The sequence below is a fragment of the Epinephelus fuscoguttatus genome, linkage group LG16 (assembly GCF_011397635.1).
Source record: "Epinephelus fuscoguttatus linkage group LG16, E.fuscoguttatus.final_Chr_v1".
NCBI classification, from domain to species: Eukaryota; Metazoa; Chordata; class Actinopteri; order Perciformes; family Serranidae; genus Epinephelus; species Epinephelus fuscoguttatus.
This window is the reverse complement of record NC_064767.1, coordinates 20,285,068-20,310,445: the sequence shown is the minus strand read 5'-3', so window position 1 is coordinate 20,310,445 and position 25,378 is coordinate 20,285,068. Positions and strand designations below refer to the sequence as shown.

At 41.0% G+C, this 25,378-nt stretch overlaps 3 protein-coding genes across 6 annotated transcripts in view; 1 reads left to right on the top strand and 2 right to left on the bottom strand.

Moving 5' to 3' along the window:
- lzts2a (leucine zipper, putative tumor suppressor 2a) overlaps positions 1 to 5,953 on the bottom strand; it is a 237,700-nt gene extending 231,747 nt beyond the window's left edge. Inside the window, exon 1 of the mRNA XM_049600283.1 lies at positions 5,816 to 5,953. The gene's annotated coding sequence lies outside the window, so the exon portion shown is untranslated. The remainder of the gene's footprint in view (positions 1 to 5,815) is intronic.
- efemp1 (EGF containing fibulin extracellular matrix protein 1) overlaps positions 1 to 25,378 on the top strand; it is a 182,518-nt gene that overhangs the window by 15,600 nt on the left and 141,540 nt on the right. The window lies entirely within an intron of this gene.
- The window catches only part of LOC125903395 (apoptosis-stimulating of p53 protein 2-like), a 192,481-nt gene that overhangs the window by 89,645 nt on the left and 77,458 nt on the right, over positions 1 to 25,378 (bottom strand).

The window sequence follows — 25,378 nt, the reverse complement described above, 5'->3', positions numbered from 1 at the left end:
CCAAACCACCTCCATAGGTAGTCAGAGATGTGTTGTTAAACACAACACACAATGCAACTGTATTTTCAGTCTACATATAACAAATAAGTAATTGCACGCAACTGTTCCGAACCAGCAGGGAAGCAGCCATTAACCAGATATTCAAGATGGATGGAGTCAGGACGAGCCTGCCTTCGATTTGGTCTGATGAAAGTATAAAAGCAAAACTTGGCAATTCATATTGCAACTGAACAATTTATGAAGCAATGGCTAACGAAATGGTGGAGAAACTAAAACTGTACGGTTGTTTGAGCTGGACAAAGCAATCGGACCTACATTAGATCTCTCATCTCTCTCTCACTGGTCTTTGCTGCTGCTCTCCATGCCTTAGGCTTTCCATGTAGGTGCATGGAAGGGCAGGGAGGTTTGCTCTCTCTGCCTCGGGCTTTCCACGTAGGCACGTGAAAGAGGCTTTCAGCGTACGCCTAGAAAAGGCAGCGAGGCCCCAGAACAGAGCCATACTGCCAAGTATAATACTGCTAATGGAAATAAAGTTTTCTTTGACTGAAGTGGCCTTACTGAAATTAGGTTATATCATATATAGATACAACCTGGATATGAGACACATTTTGGGGTGAGGTGTACGGGGGTCATACTTTGCATACAAGTTTATAACTACTTCCATAATCACTGTGATTTTTCTTGCACGTTTTTCTTGTAACGTAATGAGAACTTGAAACTGCAATTTCAGCGTGTAATAGAAGTTTGTCTACAGTATCTTCAAGGCAAAGTGAACAAATGCATGAGTGTTGAGCAAACACAGCTTGATTGGGCTGCTAATGGATGTTTGGGGCAGTTGGCAGACTTCAGCACTCTTGGCTCTAATGTGATCTGTGCCAGAGCTCTGCCCACTAATGTCCATTATACACAGGCTTACTCCACTCTACATTGATTCTGTCTCTTCTTACAGACTGTGAAGGCTTTCAGAGCCCATCTCCGCCTGCCATCTCAGCTATCAGATTTCAGCAGCAATTTAATTGACCGGCAATCTACTTACACAAAAAAGCACATTTCGAGGCTGTTTCATGTTGAGAAGGCTTCTGCGTGAGCATGATAATAGACAGGCAGGGTGCAAGTTCATGGGGCATTTTATGGCTGTTTTCAAGTCTGTAAAAGTCAAAGGGGGTAATGACAGACTGAGACTGAGGACAGCTTGATGATGATAGGAGCGGTCCACTCGAGTCTGTACAGCCACACCTTGGGGCTGATGAATAGGCTGGGCAGATGTCTGTCTGTACGCAGCCCCATATTCCTCTTAACTAGTTAGGTGAGCCGTGATAGCGGCTCTGTGGGGCCCAGTGGTGTTTTGAGCTAAATGCTAACGTCAGCATGCTAATATGCTTGTGTTTAGCAGGCATATTTAGCGTGTCCTATTTACTAATTGGATCCTGATGGGAATGTCATTAGTTTTGCAGGTGTTTGGTCATTAACAAGAGTATTCTGCAAATAAATGTATTTTTTTACCCCTTTTGACCTCCTGTAGCTTAATGGATGAGCCACCTGCACATATTCATGACTTGACAAATATTGTGTTATTGTTGCAGTCAGGCGATCTTTATAATCATTAGCGCCAATTCATTGTGTACTCAACTCTCAAAAGAAAAGCCTCCAATGTACATTTCTTTCTTTCTTTCCTCTATATAGAAAAGATTGCTGTGCATGAGTTTGATTGTACTGCACAAACCTGGTGGTCAGTACACATGTGAACCTCTTCTGCAAAACAGTCTATTAGTAGTTGGACGAGTCTGCATAATAAAGACTTAAAACATCAGTGTAAACACTTCATTCATTTATTTTGAGAGATTTGTGAGATTAACAAAAGCTGTCTTCATTTTTGCAAATAAATAAATAGATACATATAAATAATAATTCAACTGAAAGCATTTGTAGAGGAGAATGGCTGCACTGGTCATGCATTCCCGAGCACAAATTCACTAATTTAACTGGGAGCGGACCTATCAATAACTCAAGAGTTCAGAAAATTAAACTCTGGAAAAACCCTCAGATGTTCTTAAATATTTGACGAGGGAACGAAATGATATTATAGATTTGCAGCTGTTGGCCCTCTTAAAAAGCTCTGAAATCTATAATTTAATCGTCGGAGCAGTTAAGTGTTCGGCACGCAGGATCAGACAGACTGCAGCCCTCGTTTAGTGAACCATCGAGCAGAGTCAGACAGTGGAACTAAGAAAAATTAAGAAAAAACAGTATCTTACTTCTGACTGATTTTTAATGATGTTTCATGCTGTTGCATAGTGAAATAATCCAATGATGAAAATTACATTGCAAAATGATCATGTGGTTTAATAACCAATTTCTTCTGGTATCTGAAACTCATGAAGCAACAAGATAAATGTCTCTGAAGAAGGACTGTGTAAGTATTTGGGCTTACAGTACAGTGTCTATAATCAAGTTCTATTCAAGTCAAATAAACTCCAACTGGGATGAAACTAAGAGGCAAGATGAGCATGTGAATCCAAGGAAATGATTGGTATTTTATGTTCTCCACCTCAATCAAATCGACTCTTGCAAAACAAAAATTCTCACACTGCTCAAGCTTTGTAAATCTGTTTTTCTGAAGAATTTGTTAATGGCAACAGTTTGTCTCTCACATTAGAGCGTAGACGCCAATTTGACATGAAGAAATTCTAGATGCTTAACTCTGAAATAATTTTACTGTAAATACTAGAGATGATTCATCATTGAAAATAATCAATAGCAGACAAAAGAGGAACTATCTCCTCCTCCGTTTGTCATGTCCATGTTGTTTTGTTTATTTCTGGCCACAGTAAAAAGCTCTGGAATGCAAGTTGACAAAATGCATCTACAAATGAAGCACATATGTATGCGCCATTTTAATTAATACTTGGGGACTCATTTTACTGTCAACTGTAGGAGTTTCCCAGTTTATTGTGCACCCACTCTGCCTGACAGAAGACAGATCCATCTGCTGGTGTGTCTCTACGTGTAAAAAGTTACATGCTGTTAAATGCTGTATATTAGAGACAATATCTTGGTCAGTGACTTTGAAAACGTAAAACCCATGAACATAAAAGACATTAGTGATGTCGCTACACTTTCAGTCCAGAACGGGCGTTTACTTTAAAAGCAGGAAAAGAAAGGTCACTGCAGACCCAGGCAGCTAATTACAGTCTCACATACAAGGGTAGTCTTTGTGTGTATGTGTGTGTGCATGAATGTGTGTGTGTGTGTGTGTGTGTGCGTGTGTGTGTGTATGTGTGTGTGTAGTCTGACTGACAGCTTGTCTCTCCCCCCGCTGTGCTTTTGCTCTTGTCCTGTTTTAATGGGCTGACAGTGAGAAACTCTGAGGGAAATCTCAATGACGCTCCTCCTGCTGTTAGACACAACACAGCTGAGGGGAATCACAAGCAAAACTGGATCTCAGGACCAACATCACTCCTGCGAACTGTAGCAGAAAAATGTGGGGGGAAAGTGCACAGGTGACGCTGGAGTGCAGCATAACATCAAGCTTGTCTGATGTTAAACTTTAGACATGAAACGAAAGCAAAACCGAGAACACACATCTGTTGAGCTCCTCCGATTGCATGATTCCCACAGAGGAGTTTAAGCTCCCATCATGCTTCCACACATGAGAATTTTCACATGTAAGCTCAGCGTTATGTTAGAAAACGAAACACACTCCTGGTTTGTCTTAAATGTACCTACAGTGGTGCTTCATAACAGGAGGATGTAGAGGAGTTTCTGTTGTAGAGCGTCTCTGTTACATCATGATGAATGACAATGAATTAAACATTGCTGACATGCCACTTGCGTGCTTTTAATCACATCCACCACTCAACGTCAACATCATCACCGCTGCAGCAAAATGAAATGGAAGTCATCTCAGTCCCAGATGGCTGCAGAGGCATTTTGCTAATTGAGCCTCACAGGTGTGGATCAGATCGCTCTCGCTATATATCATTCTAATGTGGGATTTTCCTTTACTTGTTATGTAAGATGTGCTCCCGAGCGCACAGATGTGCCCCCTGTGTGCACATTTACGTGCTATTTTCAGCCGAGATTATCTAATGAGCAAATTAAGCTGCAAAAGCTGCTGCTGCTGCTACGTTTTGAGCAGTGGGCGTGTCTGAGATGTTTCGGCGTCTTCAGAGCTGTGCAGATGTGCATCAGCTGTGATCGTGCCTCCGGCTGTGTTCTTGTTTCCAGACTCGCACATATTTGTTAACTCAACGTAGACATGAATGGAGATGATGAGAGGTTGGTTTATTCAACAGTTGAAGCAGGATGGAGGCTGTAAAAACGTATCTCATAATCATGTCAAACTTGAGAAGAGCAGGAGCAGAAGAAATGTTTTCAGAGTACGTGCCATCAAAGGCACACTGACCATGACTTTGGTCATGTTCTCGCCGGGCTGACTCACACGTCGCCCCCCTCAGGGCTTCTTGTCCTGTGAAGGGGCCATGTGATAAAAATGATCCCTCAGCATCACACCCTCCTCCCCTACCTGCCCCCCGCCCGCCTCTTCAGCTGCTCCAATCCTGATCGCCTGAGAGCTTGGTTATCACATCCCACCACCACCACCAAATCCCCCTCTCCCCCTTCTCTCTCTCTGCATGTGTCCTGCCACCTTCCTCCCTCCTCGTTCCCGCCCCTGCCTACTCTGTGCTTTGCTGTGGTGACAGGGCAGGATGATGTAGGGTCTCCCTGTGTGGTGGCGTGATGCCTAAACACTGAGTTAACATCTGTGCATGAGACAAGGGAGCATGTGCAGAACAAGGAGAATACATGTCTGCAGCATGCATGCACTGTGTTGTGTATCGTAATGTTTGCATTCAGCTAAAGTCTTAAAGCTGTGACGACTTGACATCAATCAGCTGCGGGGGGGAGGAGGGTTCACCACAGATGAGAAGAAGATGGAGAGCATCTCAGGCATGCTTCAGCATTTATATCTGCTCCTGCGGGGATTATTTATGGTCCAATAAGACCCTGGGCGTTTCCAGTTCAACTACTAACTAATCCATATATTAAAGTGGGCCTTGAGAGCATAAAACAAATGGTGCTGAGGTCTTTCTCCCTCTCTTTGTGTGACCTTTACTTTTCATCACACTCCTTTCATCCTCTCTGCTTCTTTCTGTCTTTATTATACAAACAACAACAGCTGCAGATATCAAGAGACAGAAGTGACATAATGCGAAAGGTGACATGCAGGAGCAGTTGTGTGTGTGTGTGTGTGTGTGTGTGTGTGTGTGTCAGTTGTAACCCCATTCACGAAAACAGCTGGATGGAGATAACATTTCTGTTTTTTTCTCTGGTTACACACACACACACACACACACACACACACACACACACACACACACACACACTTCCACACACACCACTTCATAAGGGAAAAACAGCCGAATTCACTGCAAGAAACTGCAGGAAAACTAAGTCACTACATCCAACTGGAGCAACTACACATTATACTTATAAGTACTTTAATCACTCTGACAAGTCAATCCATCAATAACCAATCAATCGCATAGATTAAGCCACTCACACTGCAACGCATCAACACCATAACTTGCCATCATCACCCTCCATTTTGACATAACTGACCATAAACCCCACTTGTTTATGGATGTTATTGCACAACAAATTAAAACAAGTTACACTCATTCTTCACTACATGTACAAAAACAAGCTTTAAAACAAAATCAATAACTTTATCGAACCCTCCTGTTAATAATACAGACGCAGACATACAGGCTGCCCCACTGAATCACTGTTGCACGCTGCCTGATCTACTCACCTTAACCAAGATGTTCTTTCAGCAGCCCGTGCAGCAGTGTTTCCTCCAGCAGTAAATGTGCGTGTATCCGGTCGCCTTTCCAAAGCGGGCACAACTTTTCTGAAAACAACAAGCAGCCAGAGAAAGGTCTACTCTTCTTTATCTGTAGTTGTTTCTGTAGTTGCTGCTCCTTTTCACACAGACCCATCCAGTCCACAGCAGCTCCGTAGATTCGCCGCTGATCCGACGCTGCTGTCTGTCCAGGGTGAGTGTGTTTGGTACTGTCACCGGCAGAGCCCGGGTTGGTGCTGCTGCTGCTTCTGCTGCTCTGCGGGGCGGGCTGACTCTGTGCTCCACCAGGGGCTCGACTGCTGATCCACAACAGTAAGGTTTAGGACCGGGGAAGGAAGGGCAAGGGGTCCGCGAGGGGGGGCTGCGACTACCGAGGAAGCAATAACTCCAGCGGATGTTTATGTGTTTAATACTTTGTGTTCATCAGTGGTGGAGTACATTTACTCAAGTACTGTACTCAAGTAAGATTTTGGGGTACTTGAACTTTACCTGAGAATTTCTATTTCATACTACCTCATGGTTCCACTCTTTTACATATTAGAAAGCCAATATTGTTTTTATTTCACCACATTTGACAACAATACTACTACTTGATCTTTTTTTTACTGTTTACTTTTTAGAATATTGATAAGGTATTTTTAGAAAATAAATGACGATGTATTATTACTATTTAGTAGGGCCCGACCGATATGGATTTTTTGGGGCCGATGCCGAATGATGATGTATAATTATAGATTACAATTTAGAATATTAATACAAAATATATTTGAAATACATTATGGTGTATTACCATAGATCACTATTTTGAATTTTAATACAAATAAAAAATAATAAATGTTGTATTATTATAGATAACTATTTAAAAAAAAAATACAAACAGTAAAAAAATAAATGATGATGATTACTATTTAAGATGTTAATACAAATAATTATAGAAATAATGAATAATCATGTATAATTATAGATCACTATTTGAAATATTAATTCAAAATATAAAAAAATAAATGATGATGTGTCATTATAGATTACTATTTAAAATATGAATACAAAATATCTAGAAAATAAATGCTGATGTATTATTATAGACTACAGTTTAGAATATTAATACACAATGTTTTTAAAAAAAAGTTGCATTATTAAGATTATAGATTAAACTACACAACAGAATTAAATTAAAATAATTAAATTAATAATGCAATAATTCTAATTTAATTAATAAAGATAATCTCCATCTTTACCAACTGCAATATAAAGGTGGTGTAGACAGCGCATAAATAATTATAGGTCCATAACAGCCTATACCACATATTTTTTCAGTGATGGGCCATTCCGCATAATAAGTACTTTTACTTTTGGTACTTTAAATGTATTTTAATGCTACTTTTGTACTTTTACTTAAGTAAAATTTTAAATGCAGGACTTTAACTTGTAATAGTGTATTTCTACACTGTGGTGTTACTGCTTTACAGAAGTAAAAGATCTGACTACCTCCTCCAATACTGCTACTAGAGTAGTTAATAAAGATTAATAAAGTTCTATCTCATCTCATCTCTCTCTCTCTCTCTCTCTCTCTCTCTCTCTCTCTCTCTCTAATTTGTTCTTGTACATATTGGTTTTACTCTCACTATCAATCCCCTTTTAGTGGTTTGATATTCTAAAATATTTAGGCCTATTCATTTAGAAAATTGAGCTACTATTTGCAGTTTTGTAGACAAAGTAAATCACTGCCAGTGTCGCTTGATAGACTGTTAATTAAATATTCAACAGAGTGCAATCACAATATGAACAACAGAGCAGCTTGGGACACAGAGCTGTATCTCAGTGTAACCATCTGTTATAAGTTGAGTAGCTGCCGATGCATAAGCCAAGAGGCTCCTTTGGGTCCCAATCAGGCAAAAGTAAAAATTGTCTGAGGTTGCACTGTCCATTTTTTTCTTTGATTACATCTTTTAAAAGTTGTTTTTAAGTACCACTTTCATTTTTTTTCATTTGAATGTATAATTGACAGTTTAAGTGGATTTTAAATGCTGTTGGCAAAATACCACAGTGGTTGCTGCAATGCCTCACATACTGGTAGCTGGTTTTGTTTCAGTATTTATGGCAGCTGTGTTATTTTTCAGAATGATTTGAAGGTCCAGTGTGTAGGATTTAGGCGGATACATTGGCAGAAATGGAATATAATATAACAAGTTTGTTTTATGTAGTTTATAATCACCTGAAAATGATCAATCATGTTTTCATTACCACTGACTGAGCTATTTATATCTACATAGGGAGCAGGTCCTTGTCTATGGAGATCATTATGCTGCACCACTGTGTTTCTACAGTAACCCAGAACAGACAAACCAACACTGGCTCTTTTCCATTTGCATTTTTGCGTCAGCCCCTGTAGTTGTGTGTTTGTTTTGGAGACACTGAGGAATTCTAGCTAGGAGAAGTTTCAGTTGTTTGCAATCTGCCGCCTTCACCACTAAATCTCCCCAAATCTTACACATAGTTCCTTTAAAATAAACCTACCACAATAAGCTATTATTCCTTCTAAGGCTTTTACATCCATATCTTACACCACTGCTTCCCAACCTTTAATATCAAATCAGTCTCTACTTGTGACAACATGTGACTAACATTAACTATGCACAGGAGTTGAGTGTGGTTTGACCACAGAGCGACTGTTTTATAAAAAAAAAGCTAAATTTAGAGAGAAGTTTAAAATGTGAACTTAATTTTGTGCAACAAAAACACATATTTTTCTTGATTATACTTTTATTAATCTTGCGATTTGCTCAATTTATCTTGGGATCTTTTGCCACAGGTTTGGACTCTATCTTCGATTGGACCACATAATGATGCACATTATGAAACAGACATTTATATGGGGCACATTTGGGGGACTGTAGGGTTCAAACTCTGCCTTAAAGGCTTGGACCAAAAGTACAGAAACACATGCAAACCAGTGATCTGACTACTTAAATTGGAGTTTAAAAGATGTGTCACCCATAAGGGATAATGTTAACATAAGAAAACCAAGTAATCTAGAATATTCCTTTGATGAGGCTAATTTGCTGTTTAACATCCAGAACAGGGGAGCCAGGTGAGCCCCTTCTCGGCTCTACTCTGCTTTGAACTCCCAGATTCCCGCCCACTGCCTCCTGTCCACCCACCCTGGAAACACAATATGGGGTCTTCTCGTCACAACACAATGGACTGCCACCTGCCTGTTTCATCCATGAAAGAGGAGCTTTATGAATGCTGAATGACCTCATTTGTTAGACGGATGTATGGATTTGATTTCTACGAAATCTTAAGGTGCAAAAATCCCTGTCAGTCGAAACGAGCAGCTGCTGCAATGATGTTAATCCATATGGAGTTACCTAAGCATCCGGATGTGTGATAGAGTAGCTGGTCACGACATGCATAAGTTATCATGGGGACAATTGTTTCATCCTAATAAATTGCATCTTGTCATCAGTCTTTCTGGTAATGTGCTTAATTAATCAGTCAGTTTTATTTAGTTTGGACATGTGGTCTGAAGTGTGAAAAGGTAAAAGAAAGCAAAACTACAGTGTCACTTGTTATTCTAAAGACAAGAACAAGACCTTGAGATATATCAGAATCACACATTAGTATTGAGAAGATGGGCCTATGCACCATGGCACTGACCATAAACTTCGTCTTCCCTGTTTTGAGTCCCCCTGGGGATCTTTGTTGCATTTCATTGCCTCTCTCTCTCTCCTGATTTCCTGTCATCTCTCAAAGCTTGAAGTGCCTCAAAAATACTTGAGAAAAAAGGGTTTATATCCAGTGGTTTCTTTTGCTCCTTTTACAATGCAGTATAATATTAAATAACTCATTTAGATGTCCTGCAATCCAATTGCCAAAGTTTTGTAGGTTTCTGTAATCCACGGATATGTAACATTTGTATGTTATTATGTCCAAGACATGCTGAAATTTCTCCTTTCTTTACATTTCAACAACCCGGTGATTAACATGTGGTTTAGGCGCAAAAAACACTTGGTTATGGTTAGGAAAAGATCGTGTTTTGGCTTAAAAACCCAGTTTTGATTGCACAATGGCTGAGGGTGGTGGACGCCAACAGACTCAACAAACTGATCCGCAAGGCCAGTGACGCTGTGGAACGGAGTGTGACTCTCTGATGGTGGTGTCAGAGAGGAGGATGCTGTCTAAGCTACGAACTATCTTGGACAATGTCTCACACCCACTCCACCTTGTGCTGGTCAGGCACAAGAGTACTTTCAGTGGGAGACTCATACCACCAAGATGTACCACTGAGCGCCACAGGAAATCATTCCTGCCTGTGGCCATCAAACTGTACAACTCCTCTCTCTGAGTGGCCCTGAGACTTTTTCACACACTGCAATAATTTAATTTAACTTGTGCAATAACCCCATTCACCCTGACTGTATATATTCTGTTTGTGTAAATAATTTTGTTCAGTTTACAATATATATATATGTATATATATATATTTATTTACGTTTGTTTGTTAATAATTCCTGTTTATTTAACTATAAATTTGTTAATACTATTGTTAAAATTTCTTATATTTTCACGTATCTTTCCTCTCTTGCAAGGAGCACCTGTAACATAAATAATTTCCCCTCGGGGATCAATAAAGTATTTCTGATTCTGATTCTGATTCTGACAATCACAGGAATCCCCTTTGGTGGCACAATCGCTAGCCAAAAAACAGCTGTCGTTAAAAACACCTGCTTCTAGTGGCACAATCACAGCTGAAAATGCTGTTGATGTCTCGCCAAAAAACAACTGTCGATGGTGGCACAGTTGCCACTGAAAATGCTGCTGACATGTCACTAAAAACAAGCTGTTGTGGTGGCACAACCACAGCTGGAAATGCCGTCGATGTCTTGCTTAAAAACAACCGCTGTTGGTGGCGCAATCACAGCTGAAAATGTCACTGATGTCCTGTTTGAAAACATCTTGTTTTAAGTGGCATGATAGCTGCTGAAAATGCCGCCAGTGTCTTGCTTAAAAACAACCGCCGTTGGTGGCACAAAAATGGCTGGAATGGCACGATCAAAGCTGGATATGGTGTTGGTGCCTCGCTAAAAAACAAGCACTTTTTGTTTGTTGGTCCCAAACAGTAGTCTGCAGCTTTGCAGGCATCTTGCCTAGTTGTTGCACATCCACCTTTACTTCCACCTCCCAATAACAAAGTCAGCTCATTACATGTAATCAGAGCTATGTCACTTTAGAAATGTTGATAAGTTTGAAATGTACAACTGTAATGTATCTGTGCTTTGCAGAAACATACAATACCGACATTTTCCTTTGGTGATCTGGCTGTTCCTTTGCAGTGCAGCAACACATTGTTACAACATATGTGATGTAATGAGTCATCTCCACTATCACTTCACTTGTAAACAGCTCAAACATCAAAGTTAAAAACAAAGCGCAGCTTCAAACTATCTCACAGCCTCCGCAGCATCACCTTATGTCTTTGATGTTGGGCCGGCTCTCCTGCCTGAGGAGAAGGATACTCAGGAGGCATGTCACTGCTGAACTCCAAATGACCTCTCCTCCACTGCGTACAACATGCCAATTTATATCCTGCACCAATGCCAAGTACGTAACCCCCACATTCTCCTCCGCCTCCCAGCTTCTCCTCCTAATCATCTCTCCCTCCAGATTGTCAACCACCTCTGCTCCTTTTCTTCTCCCTAATCCCACACTGTCCAAATAACCTCCACCCTTCATCTCCCACTTTACTGTACATGAGCTTCATCTCTTCCTTCTCTTCCACACTCAGCCTCCGCCCTCCCAATTCAACACCACAGACCTTCTTTTCTCAATCCCTTTCTCCTTTAAATCGCCTCCATGGTTCATTTCAACTTCAGGCTTCGGCAGCCCACAACGCTAATATGATTTCCAGCTGAAATGAAACGTGCAAATGTGCTGCAGCCTCTCCTTTTCCCCAGTGGGTTCCCATTGGAGTCTACTTCATTAGGTTGGGGTGGCTGGAGATTTTTCTTCTTTCTGAACTGCAAAAGATTAAAGTTAGACATTTTCTGGGCTTCATGTTTGTGGGTAGAGCATCTTTTATTTTTCCAGCATCAAAAAGCCCAGTGAGTTTATTGTCTTACACGATATGCAAAGTATGTGAGTGTGTGCTGTTGCAGCTGTGTGTGTGCATGCTTGCATAGATCTGTGTTCTCAAGTGTGCATCCCAAAAAGTGTCCTTGCCCTCGGCATCCTGTGAGTTTTTTTTACAAGACAAGACTGTTTATTTCATAACAACTGAGAGGAAGATGCTGCAAAGAAATATATGTAAAGCAAGCAGAGTAAAAAGTCCTGGTCATCCCATTTTTGTTTTTAGCAACATTAGCAGTGTGACTCCAGGGATGACAATGTCAGTCGGTCGGTCTCAACAACTTTTGGCTGGATTGCCATGAAAATTTGTACATTGATCCGAATTCTCCAGAGGATGAATCCTGATAACCTTGGTGATCCCTTTCTCTAGCGCCATCAGCAGGTTCACATTTGTAGTTTTGAGTGAAATATCTCAGAACCTATCACATAGACTGCCATGAAATTTGGTACACATATTCTTGTTTCCAAAAGCATGAATTGTAATAACTTTGGTGATCCTTTGACTTTACCTTTTGTCATCATGAAATCAAAATGTGAATGTATTTAATAATTTGCTTGAAGACCAAATATCTCCAAAACAAATGCCATTCTCATCAGCCTCAGCCGACATTAGAAAACATGAGCATGCTAACACGCTAAAGAAAGATGGAAAAAATAATAAACATCAAACCTGCTGAACATCAGCATGTCAGCTTTGTCACTGTACATTTAGCTCAAAGCACAGAGGTGCACAAGTAGCCTGCAGCCTCAGAGAATAGCCAGCATAGCTTGTTAAAGGAACCCTTTATCCCTTTTACCTGTAGTGCTATTTTTCAATTATTTTGGTGTGAGTTGCTGAATATTGGCGATATCAGCCAAGCTTTTCTTCCTACCAAACACCACCTGCCACCCATATTACTGTGCAGAAGGAAACTCACACTACTGAGTTAGCACACGTTTCAGCTCAGCCAAGGAAGATGCCATTAAGGTTTACATCTCACACGTCATGAGAAACCTCTCATCCATGAGTAGATGCACTAGTAAAAATAAAACAGTTCCTACATGAATCTGCTCACAACATAGTCTGTGGATTACCTTGAGAATCTAGATTTCTGGAAAAGGTTTTTTAAAGTTTTCTTGGCATTTTGAGCACCACAAGCCAAGTGCCATCTGTTCCATTATATTCATGAGAAGGTAGACATCTCTGGCTGATGTCTCCAACACTCTACAACTCACACCAAAACAATCTGGACTTATAAATAGCACTACAGGTAAGAGGAAAAAATAAAGTGCGGTTTTGATTTTGGGTTGAACTGTCTCTTTAAGACTAATTAAAATAAAAAATAAAGCATTAAAATGTCTCAAACTTTGATTGGAAGCTTTGCATGTTAAAGTTTTGTACCAACATGTAACAGCATGGAGTCAAACATTTGTTTCATGATCTCTGTTTGCTTCTCCTTGTTCTGCTGCTAAAGGTATATACTATACTGCTATATACAGATATATGTACAGTATATATGTGCCCCACTGTAGATACACATGCTGTGTTAGTCAAGCACACATATGCCTCTGCAGCAGCTTTGATACCGTGAGAACAGGCACGGGGCTCCTACAGGGGGTACTCTGAGAAACAACTTTACTTCCCCATCTCACAGTGTTTGGTGTAACAACCTCATAAAACAAGATGAAACAGATTAATGGAGAATTCCTCACGCTCATGCCTCAGCAGAAATAATACACTGCAAGCCTTTGTTTCCAATCCGTTTTGGTCTGTCTGTGGATGTCTGTGTGAAGGCCGAAAGCTTGGATCATATGACTCACACATGCTCTGTCCCCTCAGGGTCTTCATCCTCCACCAGATACCTGACCAGAGCCTGACCCTCAGCCTCAGCGTGATTCAGAAATATCAAAGTGCTTCCAGCAGAGCTTCTGAAATTATTCAAAAGAACATCATTCCTCCTGTAATGTGCATGATTGCGTTTTTGTTTTCTTGTGTTTCTACAAAAAGCACCCTTCACTTGTCCAACCTTTGTTTAATGACTCATAAATTGTTTATGCCTCGTTGCCAAGTAAATGAATTTTAGCCGTTCAATAAGCAATGAAGCTCAAAGTGCATCCAGGAGGAATCTGCAAAACAAAACGACGATGAGGGATTTTGAATAATGCTCTTTGTTGTGGCCCTTTAAAAATATATCAAGTGCTTTGACATCTCTGTCATGTTCCCAATTAGAGCTCCCCAATCCCAGAGCTACACAGCCTGCACTCTGTGGAGGTTTATTTACATATTTCCATAATGGTCAGATCAGGAGGGTGCAATGTAGCATGAAACACTTTATTCTCTGAAATTCCAGCTCTGGTCGGAGCCCCGAGCTCATCCAATGTTGAATTCTTTGTCTTTAAGCAGAATCAGTGTGGCTGGGAAGCAGAGGAACTGGGGCAGAAAACAGCTTCATCTCTGTTCTGATACTGCTGTCTGTTCAGAGCTCCTCATCTCGTTGCTTGTAAAGCAATATGACAGCTCTGTTTCTGTCTAATTCTATAAAATACTTTGCTGTTGCTGCAGTCGGGCCATGGCGGCGCAAACTCATTCACACCACACACTGAAGATGGTTATTTAATACCGCTGTTCTACACATGCTCATTAGGAGTATGTCTGTGCAACAAAAATAACCACATAGATAATTTATTCAGTCACCAGCCACCACTTTGATCTTCCTTTTATTCCCCGTCCTGATGTACTTTCATACATTTTAATTACAGTCCCATATGCTCATCCATCCTCTGCTAAACTGGCACTGTGGCTGAACTCTGACCTTCACAAAACCCTTGCAGACAGAGAAGATATCATTAATGCTCATAAAAATATAAATACAACCCGAACACGCTGTAGAGATGACAATATGAACTCATGGCATCACACTGAGAACACTAAAATAAGACTTTATCTCCTCATCAAAGTCCAATAAGAAAATGCTCTTCGGAAAGGGGTTATGTAATCTGTTTTGTGTACTATAAATGTATGAATGTATGCATGAGTTTTCTTTTCTCATCTTTCCTGTCTGAGCCTCTGAAACAAAACACCTTCATGTCCTGAGACAAAGCTCAAAGGGATCTGATGTTATCGTTAAAAAAAAGTGTGTTTTAAAGTTACAGGTAACAAAAACTCTATTTTGCAATAAAACTAATCTGTTTTTCTAAATTAAGGATTTTTCTCACATTTAATGAAGTATTTCACTGCAAAGATGGTCTTTTTATAACACTGGGCTGTCTGCAGTAGAAAGACACAAATACTTTTGAAATTGGCACGACATGACCAGCAGAAATAGAGAAAAGGGGCTGTTGCATTTGCGTTTTTTCAAAAGTTAGAAAACCTACAACGGCCAGAATACACTTCACCACACTGGACCCATAAACACACCGCTGGTGGGTGACATTTTCGGTGAAAAATAGGCAACACAGTAACAGAAACTTGGTTCATATTTTATCAGCGCTGCTTAGTTTTACTGTTTGATTGGAGTTTGGTCTGAGTTTGAGAGAGAGAAACAGGGACTGGTCCCTCCCTGAGTGGCAGACATATGAAAATGTGTTAGAACAATCTGTATTTCAACTGTAGAGCCAGCAAAAGTCCACTGGATGACATTCATTCATTCATTCATTTTCATCTGTCAGGGCTCACAGGGGGGCTGGAGCCTATCCCAGCTGACATTGGGCGAGAGGCAGAACAGATCACCAGACTATCACAGGGCTGACACATAGAGACAGACAGCCATTCACACTCACATTCACATTAGGCAATTAAGTGTCACCAGTTAACCTAACATGCATGTCTTTGGACTGTGGGAGGAAGCCAGAGTACCCGGAGAAAACCCAACTCCCCAAAGAAGGGCTCCCCCACCTCAGGGTTTAAACCAGGAACCCTCTGCTGAATGACATGTTTTGCATCATCAAGAGGGAGACGAGGGTGATCTGGGTGCTGGTAAGATGGAGGGAAGTTTACCACAGTTCATTTAAACATACTACCCACATTGTCATAATAAAAAGCTGGTCGAAAATCAACAAAATATCTACAATAACTACTGAATTTTGCTGAAACTATTGTGTAAGCATATGTTATAAATTACAGTGTATCCCTAAACAGTGTATAATCAATTTAAAGCAATTAAACAATTATTTGAGGCTGTATCTTTCCTTGCCAAAGAAGTCCAGTCTCATACACAGTCATTGGTGATGTATCTTGCATTTCTGTTTTGCAGTTTGGTGGTGCATTTTTCTGGTTGGCTAAACACCAATGATGTGACCTAATGTTGACATTTAAAGTGCAGCTACAGCACAAAGTAGTCTGATCGCAGAGAAAAATATGGCAGTCTAAAAGCATGAATATGAGGTTTTGTTGTCAGAGCTGTCAGAATCAGCACACGAGGATCTCTTCCTACATTGACATCGACGTTTGAAAATCATGAAGAGAGAATAAACTAAACTGAGATCAATGGACTACAAGTTTTGCTTTTAAGCCGTGCTCCATTAATAATCATCCCTATTCTGCACCTCTTTGTGATATGTGAACACACTGAGCACAGCAGAGCAGATTTCCAGGCAGCCAGATTAAAGCTAACTACCTCCAGTAGCTAACATCGCTTCTCAGCCTCAACCTCCAGATTCAGGATTTTATTTTTTATTTTTTATTTTTTTGCAGCGGCTCATTTTCCGCGCTGAGCTGAAAATGGGATGCCAAGAGCAATCCTCCCTGGATTATTTAAACAGCTACTTCAAAGGGGAGCAATTATAATCCTACATTATTGATATGGGGAGAAAAAAAAACCAGTGAGTAAATGTCATAGAGAGGAAGTGTCAGAGACATATTTGAACGTGCATAGTGTGAGCACAGGATAAGTGCTTTTTAGGTTTGAGGGTTTAATTTCTTTATATGACATAAGAAGGTAGGTTGAGTAGAATTAATCTTACACCCAGTTCAAATACACAACAGTGCACATAACCACAATTATGTGCACCCACATACACAGTCAAATGCTCTCCCTTGCTGCAGGAATACATGTTTGGGCCTATTTATGCACTTCAGTGATGAATTTTGTGTATCATTGGAGCAACTATTAAATATAAAATAATAAAATGCAGCTCATACTCAAACACAAAATAGCTGTAGTGTCGATTTTTTTTTGGTGAAATGACACCATTATGTACTTTTCATCATCTCATAGTAAGTGTGCTGACCCACATTAGAGCATGCATGCGTGTCTGTGTTTGTAGTTAGTAGTAAGTGGCAGTGATTCATGCTGCACGTGTCCCAGAGAACTCACTGCAGATGGTTATTTTAGTCAGGCAAAGGCTGCAGGCAGCATGCTGTCATGTTGTGTAAATCTGGCTGCAGGAAAACGCTCCATCCCCGCAGGTTAATGATGAGATTACTGCACTTTTTTTTTTTTAAGAAATGATGAATGAGAAAAAAATAAAATTATGTAACAGTCAGCCAAGCAGTTGTGATTTTACATTCTGCAACCCCTGTAATAACTTTCTGTTCATTGCCATCAGCTCTGCATGAATAATAACCAGTGACCTTGGCGGATTCAGAGTTTACTGACCTTTAAAAATGTCTGAATCAGGACCAAATGCTTTTGTCTTCAGACCTTTAACTCCCTTATTCACTTCTCTCCCATTATAAAACCATAATATTTGTTTTTAAACTGTACACGTGTTATTGTTGACTTCACTCTGCACCTTTCGTACTTTCATGTTATTGAAAGTGCAGTCACAGGATGTGTGCCTGCGTGTGTTGGACATGTTGAAGGTTGGACAGTGACATGTTGATGGTGGGTGACTTATCGCTTCCTGCCGCAATGTTGAGATCAAGCTGCCAGCATGTTTCTAATATCAAAACAGGTCAAGGACGTGGCTGCAGGACAGCTCTTAAATCACCTTTACACCTTTCTCACACAGACACATGTGTGAGGATCAAGACGCAGAGCTGCCTCAGAGAGGAGTTTGTGTGTCTCCATACTCATTCACACCACATGCAGAAAAATAATATCCCCAACAAAACTTAGTCTTGCAAACATTTCTTAGATCGAGCTCATTTGCAGACAGATGCTGTGTGGAAAACAGAATCCGGGGTCTTAGTTTAAAACAGCAGCTGTGGAAATGTTTGGATTGGCTGAGGTGATGCAAACAGCGTGACCGTCTCCAGACACTCAGCAGATGTGTGTGTACACACACGAAAACAGACACTCACGCACACACACATTCATTTTTGATGCTTCCTTAATGCTACAGTATGTCTGAAATGGAGCCATAAATGTTGTTGTTGCAGGGTCCTTGAACTCTGAGGAACACAGAGTGAGTCATGCACAGCTTCTTTGTTTGTCACAGTAAAAGGATGTGCAGAGGGTGTGTGTGTGTACGTGTGCGTGTGTGTGCGTGTGTGTGCGTGTGTGTGTGTGTGTGTGTGTGTGTGTGTGTGTGTACATGTGCTGTAACGACAGGGTACGGACAGTCTTTCAAATGGAGGAGTCAGGCTCAAGCTCCTCTCCTGCGCAAGAAATGAAATACATGTTTCTATGCATCCTGACCTTTGACCTGGTGCAGGTCAAAAGATTATTTCCACACCAGTGCGAGGGTGTTAATGAGTATTATTGTTAATAAGTATTATTGCAGTAAGTGCTCCAGCCCATACAACCGTACGTTGTTTGTTCCTACCCTCTAATACGACCCACAGGAGCCTTTTAGTGCCCCAGCTAGTTATGATTATAATTGTGTTATCACTCTTATGCCGACATAAATGTTTGTTTTTATTTACTAATATCAAATAACAATTGACAATCAACTATTGTCTCATTATATATTTAACAAAATGATTCAAGAATTCATTTTAAACTTTTTAAAATATACAATACCCATTAAATATCCATTAAAACATGAACTAATTTAAGTAATTTTTTTTTTTTTTTTTAAATCTATATGCTTTATTAATCCCCTGAGGGAAAATTCTTTTTTTTTCACTCCGTTGTCAATTACACACAGGTGCGAAATACACACATACACAAACAGGACCTTTTTAACATGCATTAAATGGAGAGATGTTAGAGTGAGGGGCTGCCCATGGACAGGCGCCCTGAGCGGTTGGGGGGATTTGGTGCCTTACTCAAGGGCACCTCAGCAGTGCCAAGGAGGTGAACTGGCACCTCTCCAGCTACCAGTCCACACCATATTTGGTCCGGACAGAGACTTGAACAGGCGACCCACCGGTTCCCATCCCAAGTCCCTATGGACTGAGCTACTGCCGCCCAAGATAATGTAAGTTGATGCAATGTGTCACCCACTTGTAATTCCCAAGCAGGGACAGCGACAAACAGGTTACCCGTGAAGGGTTTTTTTCAAACTAAATTACATTTTTTAGGTTGAGTTTGCTTCTTTATTAGTAAATGGCTGTGCACAACATACTGATACAGTCATAAAAAAAAATCATTCATACTTTTTTTGTATAGGCCCAGTTGAATAATAATAGTGTGTGGTTATCACAAAATTCCACGGCACACCTGGATTAGCATCGGGGCCCACTATTTGAGAACCACTGGTTTAGGAGAAGAATTATGGTTGGGTGTCATCACATTACGTATTTAATGTAAAATGACATTGTGACGTAACATGATGGCACATGACGTAACATGCATATCGATGTGGTGAATAACAACACGTTACACAAAGGTGTAGATTCCGGGGTGGGGATGCAATATTTAGAACTTGTGTAAAAATAAATCAGCATGGATTCTTGGTTTCACATAGGACACAAACAGTGGTCTCCTGGATGAAAGTCATGTGTTTGTTTGACCAATCCATCCACCCTGATGCCATTTTTTTCCCCTAGGATGTAGAAGATCTGACCCGCACTTCTCTCCCTTTGATTGGCTAGTACTCGTTCCCTTTGTTAGTTGAGTGGGTTTGATTTAGGCAAGAGGAGTGAGATTAGTCAAGGTTAGGGTAAGAGTATCAGTGTAAGTTAGTCAGAGGCAAGTATGGTGGGTTATACCTTCACCATCTTAAGAAAAAAAGAAATTTCCAGCTCCACCGCCTTCCTATACAAACTTTATAAAGTCTAGTTTTGGACAGACATGGTCAAGGTTAGGAAAAGATCTGAGGGGGTGGTGGGGTCGTGTAGTAAAGTAGGTAGTCTGTGAGACTGCGGTTAGACCCTTCTCGCCTTTGTGACGGACGTCCTCCTTTGCTCCCATCATGATTACTACAGCCACTGGAGGTCGGCGCCTACAATAAATGAGACTATGGGTTGTGAAAAGCTGCTCGTACGAAAGATCTATGGGTATCGGTATAGGTATCACTTTTTGGGGTTGGATAGTCTCTAATATCACTATTTTAATAAAAACGTCTGCGTGATCAGCATGAGATCATTATTATGAGACGATGTATCACTCATTCACACACACAAGGGCTTTCTGGATTGTGATTGAACAAGTGTGGGAGTGTGATGTGATATTAACAGGGTGAGTCTCAGCATTCTTGAGAAAAAATACAGTAACACTTTCACACTGACTCTGAGCCACACATTTATTTAAACAGACAGATTGTTTCAATCCCATTCTCATCTTCGTGAGGTCAAACATGGTTACCACACCCATATACTGTATGCATACCATATAATTACGCTCCTTCTATTGTATTCTATTGTGAGTCTTTGCACGCACTCAAGAAATAAATGCTGCTGCTCTTGAAGAAAAAAAATGTCTGTGCAAAATCTGGTGCCCATCCATTTAGCAGATGTTGGGATATTTCAAGGGATAAGTGAGTGAAAACTCGAAACACTGGTGGTGCTAAAAGGAAAGTCTGGGGAAAGTCAGTAGGATTAATCCTCTGGGTACCATAAATGTCTGCACAAAACTTCTTGACAATCCATTAGATAGTTATTGAGATATTTCAGTCTGGACCAAAGTAGTGGATTGACCTTGCAATCACTAGCAAAAAAAAGCTAACTTCAGGCCCTGAGAGGTGTAGGAGTGCTGTGGAAGCCTTTATTAGTTACATGGTTTATTCATGAGACAATAAAAAAAGTCAGCGGACGACAGGAGAAAAATCCAAGAGGCGAGGCCATTCACATCCGAGGCCATCCTTGAACTGAACTTGAAGACTGAATTTGAGAGCTCAGAAAAGCTGCTAACTTTGGAGCTAAGATTATTTTGTTACACTCAGGGTTCAAAGCAAGGCTGCTAGGTACAAGTTTCAAGATGGTTTTGAGCAAAAACAGGTGGCATCAGAGAGAGAGGTGAGGAGGGACTGTGAGATACTTTTTATGTCAGGAGGTAAGAGGTACATGTGAGAGGAAGAGAAAAGGCTAGAGGAGGAGAGGAAGGAGGGTACGCTGCACTAATGTGGGGAGACAGGGCCAGTCTAGGGAGCATCTGTTTTTAGAGTCTGTAAACTCTGCTCTCTGTCCATCCTTCTCTTCCTGACCCCCTCTGCATCTATTTCAGAGTCTCTATTTATTTTGTGCCCACAGTGTGCTCTAAACAGCCAGTCTTTCGCCATCAGAGAGCAAAGACCGGGATCTTCTCCCGGAGGAGTTGGATAACAGCGAGCGGAGACAGCAAGGCTGCAGTTATTTTTCCACAGCCCAGGGTCAGTCAGGACTGCTCTATTTAATGGCAGAAGGCTATAAAAATATTGAAGTGTTATTACGGTGGGGGCTTGAGAAATAATTCAAAGCGTGTGTGCGTGTGTGTGTGGACCATTATTACATAAGAGATTAGCATTTGCGGGTCTGGATGCAGAAACAAGGATTGGAAAGAAACAAGGGGAGGTTTCTGCCCTCGTTTATTTCTCATTGGGAGGAAATCTGGAGATGATTTGAGGTCGGGCAACCTCAATCACACAACAGTCATTCAATAATTTAGGGATTATTTAATGCTTGTTGGAAACCAGCCACTTGAATCTGCTTTTGCAAAAATTAAATTAAAAATCTCCTCTTGCCTGCATGTCTACTCTAATTTATACAGTGTAAAGGAGGAGTATCTGCTGAAAACATGCCCAAGCTCCTCCCATGTCCTCCACTGAACCCCACAACTATTTCCCTCTGTTCGCCCAGGACTCTGAGGCTCAGTGGCCTCTCCGGACGACTTCATCATTCCATCTTCATGGTACTTCATATTTCACTCAGAGTGATACAGAGTGGGACTGGGAGTGTAAAGGGAACATACTCATGTAGTTACAGGGGCCCCTGGGTCGACCCTGGGCTCATAACAAACACTAAACTGCAACACCATTAAAACTCCCATCAGCCATGATCGGGGAGGACGGAGTGAGGAGAACTCAGGAAGGAAAGAGAAGAAAAGGGCTCTCTGGTGCTGTAAAGTCTAGAGCTGCGCTAATATCAACCCCGGAGACTCTCTGACCTTCACTTTCAGCTTAAAAAAAACACAACCAGCAGTAACAAGCAGAACCATGTCTCATGTGCCTTACGGAGAAAAAAAAAAATTGACTGACTTTTGACCTGACTTTTCTTTTTAGCATATACAGCTGCTCCGCGTGTTTGCATAGATCTCCTCAACCCCTCCTCTGATGTTTAACATGAGCCGAGCTAATGTAAGACCTCCTCGCAGATCCTGGTCATTAAAGTTGATAGCTTTTTTGCTTCCCATAAAAATAGATGGATCTCCTGCAAAGTATGATGCTTGTTCCCATTAGCCAGTTCACTAACTGCATCATCGGTTATTCGACCAGGTATTGATGATGGTAATGAAGTAGGGCGGTGGAAAAGGGGAGACGGACGTGACTGCTGCAATGCAGAACTCACAGGAACATGCATCACTGAGCCTGAGGTGAACGTAACAAGTGGAGTCACACAAACACACACAGGCAGGCACACCTACACACAGAAAGTCATTAATTGCTCCCTGCTGACTGGACACCTGGTACTGTTGTTTCTATTAATCAATCACCAAAGCAGTAATACCCACACAGATTTCTTCATTATTTTATGCCGCAGTTTTGTGTGCTTTTGTGTGTATATATTTGTGTTGTGTGTGCGTGTGTGTGTGTGTGTGTGTGTCCAACTGGGTCAAACCCTTCGTTGCCTCTCAGATAGTCCATTGGGAGATAAATACAGAGAGATGAGCTTTAATCCAGGATTGGAGCTGGATCCTCTAACTCAGTTAAACACAGACACACACACACACACACACACACACACACACACACACAGCATCATCATCATCATCACCATCATCATCATCAGCAAATCTCCTAACTTCAAACCCAACCCTAAAACCAACTCTAACCCTAATCATCATCCCGTCCTAACCTTTGACATTGAGATACATGCATTCATGCACCATCTCACACACTCATGTTTGGTCTCTCATACACTTATGAACACACACACACACACACACACACACACGGAGTCAGAGTATTAAAACTATTATCTCCATGTCATCTGTGCCCCACTGCCTGTATTCTGGTGTCTGTGTGTGATGTAACAGTAGTCTGTCACAGATTGTATTTTACAGTCTTTCAGTCAAAATCTTCGTGTCCTTAACGCTGATGTCACTGATGTAACACACTGTTGTTTTCAGCCCAAATTGTGTGTGATTTTTTTTGTTCTTTTGATGAAAAAATCTCAACTTAAGACGCTCTTACTCGCTTGTTTTGGAGCTCTTGATCATATTACACAGTCTTCGTTAGCAGACTGAGTGCACTCAGTTGTCATAACATTAACATCTCAGCAGGAACTGAATGTCTAACTTTAAAATTTAATCACCACTTTTTTAGCACTGCATTTTACTTTGAAAACTATCTATCTGACTTTAAAAAGTCCCTCTTTGAAACAGAAAATTCAAATAGATATAAATGAATAAATCAACACCTGTGATTTAAAGTTCTAGTGTGAAGGATTTAGTGACATCTAGTGGTGAGGTTGCAGAACTGACACTTCTGCCATGTGCAAAGTCTGTTGGAGAAGTACAGTGGCTAATGCAAAAACAGAAATGGCCCTATTTAGAGCTAGTGTTTGATTTTTCTGTTTTGGTTCTGGGCTACTGTAGAACAACATAACGGAGTTCGTGGAAGAGGACCCACTCTGTATATAGATATAAACAGCTCATTCTTAGGCAGGAATACTCAACTTGCTTTGCCCGGGGGTGAACTTTCACAAAATTACAGGAGATCAGGGGCCAGTTGATAACAAACATTTATAAGTAATATATAAATACTTAGCCTGGACCTCTGTCAGGAGGTCTGAGGGATCCTCCCCTGGTGCAAATTAGCATTTCCTGGGATAACAAAAGAATGACCCACTTTACTCTGCCTCTGATTGGCTTATCCTGACTTTCTTACCCAAACCAATCTCACTCCTCTTGTCTAAACCTAACCAATCCAACCAACAAAGACAATGAGAACTGGCCAGTCGTAGGGAGAGTAGGGCAGGTCATTTTTATGTTGTCCGTAGAAACATGCATTTGCTCTGCTGGCGCTTTTTTTTATATACAAGCTCAGTTGTGATGCCTTTTTATGCACTCTGGAGCCTAATTTACAATAAGTGTGCAAAAACATTCACAGTGTAAATCAATTTATTTGCATTATGAATGAGAAAATGATCAGCAGGTCACCCAGCACCCTACCTGTACTGTTCTAAGATAACAAAAACACAATGATTGTTATTTCCAGGTGGTTATAACCACTAATGAAAACATAGTTATGAATATTATATTCCATTTTTGTCAAGAGCTGCCCCTGAGTCCTGCACACTGGACCTTTTAATGCACATGTGGCAATGGAAGCTGCAATTTGGCTGGCGTGCCCTCCACCCACCATCAGTGTTGACAGTGGTTGTGTACTGTTGCAAAAGTCGCAGTAAGTGTCAGCAGCAAAGGTTATTCCAGTGAAATAATTCAACAGTGTATTGACGCAAAGACAGCGCTGGCTACATGTGCTTCCAATAAATGGCGGGGCAAAATGATGGAAGGTGGTAGGAAATGGTGTAAGTCAGCAGAAATGAGACACACATGCATGCATGCACGCACACATAGACACACACACTCACTGTGTCTGACTTCTCCATCCACCCTAAACAAGAATGACACTGAAATACAGACAAGTGTTCTCGTCGCTGAAGCCTGAAATTGCCTTTCCTTCCTGCTGTTGATTGTGTTTCACACTCAGTGAAACAAGAGCTGGGACCCCATGACAGATTCAATGTGTGTGTGTGTATATATCTAGTCCTATTCATTTGTGCCACGCTCACACCAATTTGAAAGAGATTTGATATTCTGCTTGCGAGATTGAATTTATGCATGGAGGGTACGCACTGTTCAACAAGAGAGCTTTCCGGTCAGTTAACCAGCCACCAATCTAACTTCTCCTCCGGTTAGCACAGTGGGACTGCGCTGA